We start from the raw sequence: 8,142 nt of genomic DNA, 5'->3' as shown, positions 1-8,142 counted from the left end.
AAGATTGCTTCTCTTGAAACAATCCTTGTCCGCATTGACAATATTCCACATCCTAGGGAATATCATCGAAGATTATTTCGCTTGAAATAATCCTCAGTTACTCGTGACAACTCTCCGCAAGCTAGGGAACGTTGTCGAAGATATCTTCTCTTGAAGTCATCCTCATTCGATGCGATAATTTTCCAAAGGAAATTACCGAAGATCCACGCCTGTCGATCTTTAAAAGTTCGCCTGAACTTTGCTTCTGCTATGCCTGTACGTCGGCGCTCTTGTTGCTTTGAACCTGTATGTCGGTGCTCTTTGCTCTTGAACCTATATGTCGGTGCCTTTTGCTCTTGAACCTATATGTTGGTGCCTTTTGCTCTTGAACCTATATGTCGGTGCCTTTTGCAAATGAGCCAATGCTTAGGCGCTTTAAGCTAAGTGAGACGATCTCTTATCAGGTCGATCACTTTATGTAATCAAGCCGATTACTAAATCATGTCAAATTGCTTAGAGGGGATAACTGGCGTACCAAGGAACACAAAAATATGTTGCAGAAGGCTAGAACAACCTTAACAGGTGGCTGGACGCTTTAGCGTCGCTGAAAAACCATCAGCGCCAGCTATTTGGTGTTAGCGCCAGACACTGATGTTGGCGCCAGGCGCCAAGCCTTATTTGTGACGCCAACGTACAGGGACTGGAGCCAGCACGAGAATTTCTTTAAATACCCGTTTTCTCGTCATTTCGCTGCTCTGTTCGTCGCGAAACTGCTCGAGGAAACCCAAAAGCTTCAATTGCTCATTGCTTGCTCGTTTTTCAACCAAATTTGCTCAAATTTGTTGCAAATCAAAGCTCTTCTCATCTATTTTCCCGATCTATGTAAGCTTTCCTTAAAGTCACATCAGTTTTTATGAATTCTTGGCATGAATATTCACGAATTTCATGAAAATTCGAATTTTATGATGCTCAATTTGCTTTGTTTGTCAAGTTTTATGCCATGAAATTGCTTGATTATGTTTGTATATTGCCTTGGGAGTAATTTGAGACTTGTTTGACTCAATTTGGTGAAGAAATGAGAAATATGCCATTGTTGGACCTCTTAAGGTCGTGAAGAACAATGTGATTCGTTCTTGACATTTTGCTAGCAATTCTTTTTCAATTTGTCACAATAATCACTATAGTATTGCAAGAAATTGTTTGATTGCTTGAAAAATGTTGTCATGCTCACTTTGAATTTGTGCTCTGTTTTAGTACTACGTACTCTGTTTTTTTGTGAACATAGTATCATGCGGCTAGGCGAACCTTAGATACTATAGAACCTTAATTTATGATAATTCTACACAATGTAGTATGGCTAGACAACGAGGCTCGGGTTCACGGTTCCGAAACACTAGACGGGAGCATGAGCCCGTGGAGGACGACGCCACGCCGTCCACTTCGCTTGGTCGGCTTTCGGAGTGGGATGAGCGGACTCTGTTCTTTGCCCCTGTCCACCACATTTCTGAAAGGGTGAGACAGGGTACCGAGCCCGGGAGGACACGGCATCACGGCTCTGGCTGTGACGGTCTAGGCGATTTGTACAGGATGCATATCGCCAGGGATCTTGAGATGAGACTCCTATGGGAGTCTTGCGGACTAGCTACTCTGTTTGAGACCTCCGAGACCATGATCGCCTCCAGCGGGGGTCATCACGTAGTGCGAACTTTGGTGGAGTTCTTCTGGGACACCACCAACACCTTCCATTTCCCTTGGGGCGAGATGATGGTCACCCCTACGGACTTCAGTCTCATCATAAGACTGGAGTTCACTTATGTGCCACTGCCGTTCGACGGTGGGATCGACGTCTTTTCTTCAGAGGTCGAGGAGTTGTTGGGGCCGATTGCTATTCGGGCCCGAGCTGAGGTCGAGACGACTCAGTTCAGTGCTCGAGGGATTCGCCGCTCGACGCTAGCACCGGGTCTTGATGACGATGCGACCACCCGAGAGCAGCGGGTGCGCATCTTTGTGCTGATGTTGTTGTCAGGGACATTCTCCCCTGACAAGGGAAGTAGGGCATTGATTTACTACCTCCCTGCTGTCCGTGATCTCCAGCGGATCGGGACTTATGACTGGGCTAGCTTGGCCTATGCTGACTTCGTTCGTGCGCTGAGGAACTCGTGTCGTCACTGGTCCTTTAGGACGAACGTCGCTTTGTCCGCTTTTTAGAAGGTCGTAGAGGTAAACAATATTCCCTATAAAGTATAGCCCTACATATTAGTTAGCATTTATTCACACTTTTAACTCTTTGTAGATCTGGTTCTACGAGTACTTTCCTTCCGTTGCGCAGGCGAGACCATCGCCGAGGGGATTTCCGGTGAGCGCCTCTTGGAGCGGCCACCATGTGGACATGTCTACTGCACGTCTCCGGAGCTGGATCATCTCGGTACGACTTTTAGTGTTTATCTTGCTCTTCCGAGGTGTTTTAGATATATTCTTGCCTGATTGATGCTTTTTATAGGGACCTGAGGTGGTATACCGACCGTGGGGCGGTTGGACAGTCCCTGGATTAGCCGCACAATACTCTGCTGAGCGTCGCTATTTTCTGGGGACCTATGGAGCGGTCGCGTACTTAGGAGAGAGAGTCACTAGACAGCACTCTTCTGATGTCTTCGTCGTTCCTGTCGCTCCACCACGTCATACGTTCGACGAGGCGAGGTTGTCGAGCATGTCTGAGGGAGCTGGTACCCCTTGGCGGTCTCATGCGGTCCTCGGGCGGTGTTATGCTGAGGAGCTACTACCTTTGTTAGCTCCAGCCCCTGTACCGGCTGAGGATGTGAGGTTAAGATTCTTAGATTTTTATTTTTCGCTAAGTAGCCCCCAAGTAATACTTTACTGATTTTTTCTGTTTTATCAGGACGGTCCTGCTGAGTTCGTGCCGCCCCGTATGTCCATTCACTACCAAGGGATATACGGGCCGATCGGGGAGATGATTTCTCCGGCTCCCGAGGGCGAGCGCTTCGTAGAGCGGTCGATTCCTCGCCACCAGACTAGTGTAAGCCTAGTTTTAATTCAGAATTTTGTGTTCATTTATCATGCATTTTTACTGACTTATTTTTCTTACAGTTTTCACGCGAGGTGGTTTCGGCTATGGCACGATGCATAGATGCCTTCCGGAGCCAGCTCGTCCGGATGAGGAACGCGGCCACTTGTCGTCGGTATGACGTTGTCCGAGAGGTAACCTTTCTTTACTCATTATTTTTGCATTACTGCCTCAGTTTTACCTTGTTTCTGATTTAATTCTTTTTGCAGGGCCAGCCTATCGCTTCTCACAACCGTACGATACCTGAGGGGCGGAGAGATCCGGCGAGGTCTAGCTCGAGACGTCGTCGTACTTCGTCAGGGGGTAGAGGCGGTCGTTCTGAGGCTGCTTGAGCCGATGTTGCTGAGGGCTAAGGATCTTCTTTTGAGGGTGCTCCTGCTGCACCAGTAGGAGAGGCTACCTGGGCTTTTAGAGGTGGAGGGATGTACGAGGTCGGCTCGTCATCGCAGCAGCCTCCGCGGCCTTAGCCTCAGGTTGATCTTGGCTGGAGTGTCCTATCTTGAGTCTTCCTCCTCCCACGGAGACTGGAGCTGGTGCTGAAGCTAGAGCTGGTGGAGAGGTGACTCCTCGTACGGCGCAGTTTTATAGCATGATGGGCCTACGTCCTCCGGCGCCGTAGTTTGTTCATGTGTATATTTTATTTTGACTTTTTTTATAGAAATTTGTCTTTGACTCATCATTTAGGGACACATTTTCTATTTTTAAGTTATTATGAATTTATTATGAGTTTATTTGATTTGTATGTTAGTGTGTGGAAGAAAAGTGTGACAACAATTTTGCGCAAAAATTCCATCATTTTTATTATTGATGGAGGATATTATCCGACTCTCTCCCCCAAAAAGAAAAAATAAAAAAGGAAAAGAAACGAATAAAAATGTCGGGTTTTGGAATTTAAAATAAAGTCCAAAAAAAAGAATAATATAAATTAAAAATAATAGATATATTTAATTAATTAAGAAAAAAAAAGATAGAAAAGATGTTTAGGAATATTAAACGGAGCCATAAAGTCATTAACCGACTCGAGTTTAATATCAAAAACGCAAATTGAGCACGCGCGGCTGTCTTGGTGACTTGGCGCCAGCTGGCGCCACACTATGGCGCGTGGCTCCAGGCGCTACACTTAGCGTGTGGCGCCAAGCTCCGGCGGTTGGCGCCAATCTCGGGGTTTTGACGCTAATTGACGCTGACTCCGTGTTTCATTCTGATTAAAACTCTTCGCAATTTCTGTATAAATAGCCTCCTGCCCTGCCGATTCTTCTCATAATTCCAGCGAATAAAATTATTCTCTTCTTTAGAAAAAATAATAATCATGTCTTTAGCCACTAAAACCTTCACCCAATATACTCATGAATGGTGTCGATCTCTTAATGCTAGAGACAGAAAAGAATTAAATTTATTTCACTAGGGGGGAATTTATGGCATCAAAGGGGTAGTTCTAGATCTAGACTTCATACATACCGCTTTAGAATATTGGAATGTTGATACGCATTATTTCAGAATAGGGTATGATGAGATTAGCCCTTTGCCAGAGGAATTTGGTGCTATCTTAGGCTTCCCTGCAATAGACCTGGTAGTAATCCGTAAAGTAGATGCATACTACTATAAGGATTTTGAGCGCTTCTTTAATTTAAAGGAAAGGGATTTATCAAAAATAGTAGATGGAAATATAGTTAATTTGAAAGAATTCGCACGCTATTATTTTTATAAACCTCTTTCTGAATCCTTTCATATATATAGAAGAAGGGCGTTTTCATTTTGCATGCTCAATCAATTTTTTTCTTAGTAGTGGTAAAAATAATGAGGGTCAATCAATTATCACCACTGTACTAGAACAAATTGAATCAGGGAGGAATCCAATGCCATTAATAGTTGGAGGGACCATGATTAGTCTCGATGAATTGAATAGGGACCCAAAAGCACCTTTTCGCGGTTCTCCAATTTTATTACAGGTAGAAAAATAATATTTTTAATTACAGAAATCAAAAAATATATTTTTGCATTGTAATAATAATTTATTTGTATTGCAATTTTTTTACAGATGTGGCTAATGGAGAGGCTAGGATTAATTAGCCCTCCCGACGACATTGAAAATTATACTCCCAATTGCTTCGTTAGAAGGAAAAAGCGCATCCCTAAAATTGGGCGCCATGGGTGAAGAAAAGTATTTGAATCACGTGATTTTGCTATCAAGTGGGTCATCCCATGGTGGAAAATAGAAAGGATGGTTGGCATTAACAAGCAACCTTTCTACCGTCTTCCAAGCTTGTCTCGTGTAACCTATTATTATCCCTGCAGGGTAAAAAGACAATACGGCTTGCTTCAGAATATTCCTTCCGGGGATCTTCGTCCTCCCTATGAGTACCTTGTATCTCAAGAATTAGATAGATTCGATGCTTACTGGAGCGCTAGACCTTTATGGGAAGTGATTACCCAAAAGGTTCCCCCTTCTTTGCCCAATGATGTAAAGAAGTGGTTGCTGAAGAAATCTTCAATTGATCAGGGTCGAACCGATGTGAAGAATCGTCTAGGTGACAGGGTGACTCCTGCCAAAGAACGCTTAGGTGCAAGAATTGAATTTAAAACACCTACTATGCCTAGGAAGAAAAATACTACCAGAGACAAAGGAAAAAGGAAAGATAACACCACAGACAAAAAAGCTTGGGTGAAGAAGAAACATGGAGTGCTAGCTGAAGGGGAGACAATCTACTCGAAAATTGAATGTAGGTCCTCTAAAGGATGCCTACTAGCTAAAGTAATGGATGAAGAGGAAGAAGCAGAAAAGAATTGGAAAAGAGCTAAAAAGGAAAAGAAAGATTAAAAGCATTGCTTAGCTTTAGATTTATTAGACTTAGATTGTTATTTTTACTTAAAGTTATTTTATTTCAGCCTTATATAAATTCCATCAATAATGTAATTTTATTTTATTAATGAATTTTAGCTTTCAATTAAACTGTTTACTTTAAATTTATTTTATTAAAGCAATGAAAATCGAAAAAAATTAATTTTCCTGAAATTCTTCGAGTACGGAAGTCGAAAATTTTCCAAAAAACACCGAAATTTTCCCAGATTTTATTCTTAAATTGGCGCCAATTCCATCGGCTGACGCTGATGATTTTTGGCTGGCGCCAGGCTCTGTTCTGCGACGCCAATAATTTTCCGATTTTCTGCTGACTTTTTAATTTATTCTGGAACGCGGAGATGTCGAAAAATAAAGTGGCCGCACCCGTAAAGGGTTGCCTACGTATCCTTTCCTAAGGAATCAGGCCGTACGTAGCTCTCTTGAGTGTCCTACTCAAGTAATTATGGGTAATATTTCTTAAGTTGGTCAAGATTGGTCATGTTTGAGAATTCATTGCCATCCATATCAGTTAGTTTTGCTGCACCTCCTGACAGGATTGTTTTGACAATGTAGGGGCCAGACCAGTTAGGTCTAAATTTTACCCTTGGATCTAAAACATTTTTCCTTAGTGCCTTTAATACCAAATCTCCTACTTTGATATTTCTTGTCTTGACCTTCTTATTAAAATGTCTAGCCATACGAGTTTGATAACGCTGAGTGTGATGTAGAGCTTCTAGTCGTTTTTCGTTGAGTAGAATCAATTCTTCATATCTTGCTCTAGTCCATTCAACTTCATCGAGTTTACTCTCTAGCGCAATGCGTAGAGATGGAATTTCTAGTTCAACAGGTTGTACGACATCCATTCCATATACCAAGGAAAATGGTGTATTTCCCGTTGATGTACGGATTGACGTGCGATAACCCCACAATGCAAAGTGAAACTTGTCAGGCCAATCCATCTTGAAATACGTCCATTGAGTGTAGATTTCTCAAACAGATACTTGAGTGGATCCAATCGGGAGACTACGAAAACGATATGCACCAACATGTAATGTCTTAACTTAGTTGTGGCCCACACCAAGGCGAGGCACAATTTCTCGAGTGGTGTATAGCGTGTTTCGTATTCGAGCATCTTCTTAATTAGGTAATAAATTGCGTTCTCTTTGCCTTCTACCTCTTGCGTGCTAGCATGACTCCCATTGTCTCTTTGGTAACCGTCAAGTATAACCTAAGAGGTATTCCGGGAAGTGCTGGCGCTAATACGGGAGGATTTGCGAGATAGGCTTTGATCTTTTCAAAGGCTTTTTGACACTTGTCATCCCATATTACTGGTACATTCTTCTTGAGCTTCTTGAAAATTGGTTCACATATCGTTGTCAGTTTTGATATGAACCTACTTATGTATTGCAACCGGCCAATAAATCCTCGAATTTGTTTCTCGGTCTTCGGCGGTGGCATTGACATGATTGCTTTAATCTTGGTTGGATCTACCTCTATTCCTCTAGAGCTTATGACGTATCCCAAGAGCTTGCCCGAGGTGACTCCAAAAGCACATTTCGCTGGATTCAACCTCATATTATATTTTCTTAGCCTTTCGAAAAATTTCCTTAAGGTTACTTGATGGCCTGGACGGTCTTTTGATTTCACAATCATGTCTTCGACATATACTTCGACTTCTTTGTGCATCATGTCATGGAGTAAGGCAGTTGCTGCACGTTGGTAAGTAGCACCCGCGTTTTTCAACCAAAATGGCATTACCGTGTAGCAGTAAGTGCCCCATGGTGTTATAAAGGTTGTTTTCTCCATGTCTTCTTTTGCCATCAGAATCTGATTGTACCCTGCGTGATTTGCCGTGTTATCTACCAGAATATCGATGTGTGGCAAAGGGAAGTCGTCCTTTGGACTTGCCTTATTTAGATCTCGATAGTCGACACACATCCTCACCCTTCCGTCTTTCTTTGGAACTGGGACGACGTTGGCGACCCATTCGGGGTATTTGGATACCTTGATGAAACCTGTAGTTATTTGTTTTTGAACTTCTTCTTTTATTTTAAGTGCTACGTCGGGTTTCATTCGACGCAACTTTTGTTTTACAGGTTTCATTCCTGGAATTAGTGGTATGGTGTGTTGAGCTATTTCTCTATTAATGCCTTGCATATCTTCATATGACCAAGCAAATACATCGATAAATTCTTTAAGTAAGTTAATTAAATCGGTTCTTTCTTGTTTATTCAATGTTAGT

This window comes from Chenopodium album, chromosome 6 (genome assembly GCF_948465745.1).
Source record: "Chenopodium album chromosome 6, dcCheAlbu1.1, whole genome shotgun sequence".
Lineage (NCBI taxonomy): Eukaryota > Viridiplantae > Streptophyta > Magnoliopsida > Caryophyllales > Amaranthaceae > Chenopodium > Chenopodium album.
This window is presented reverse-complemented; position numbering follows the sequence as displayed.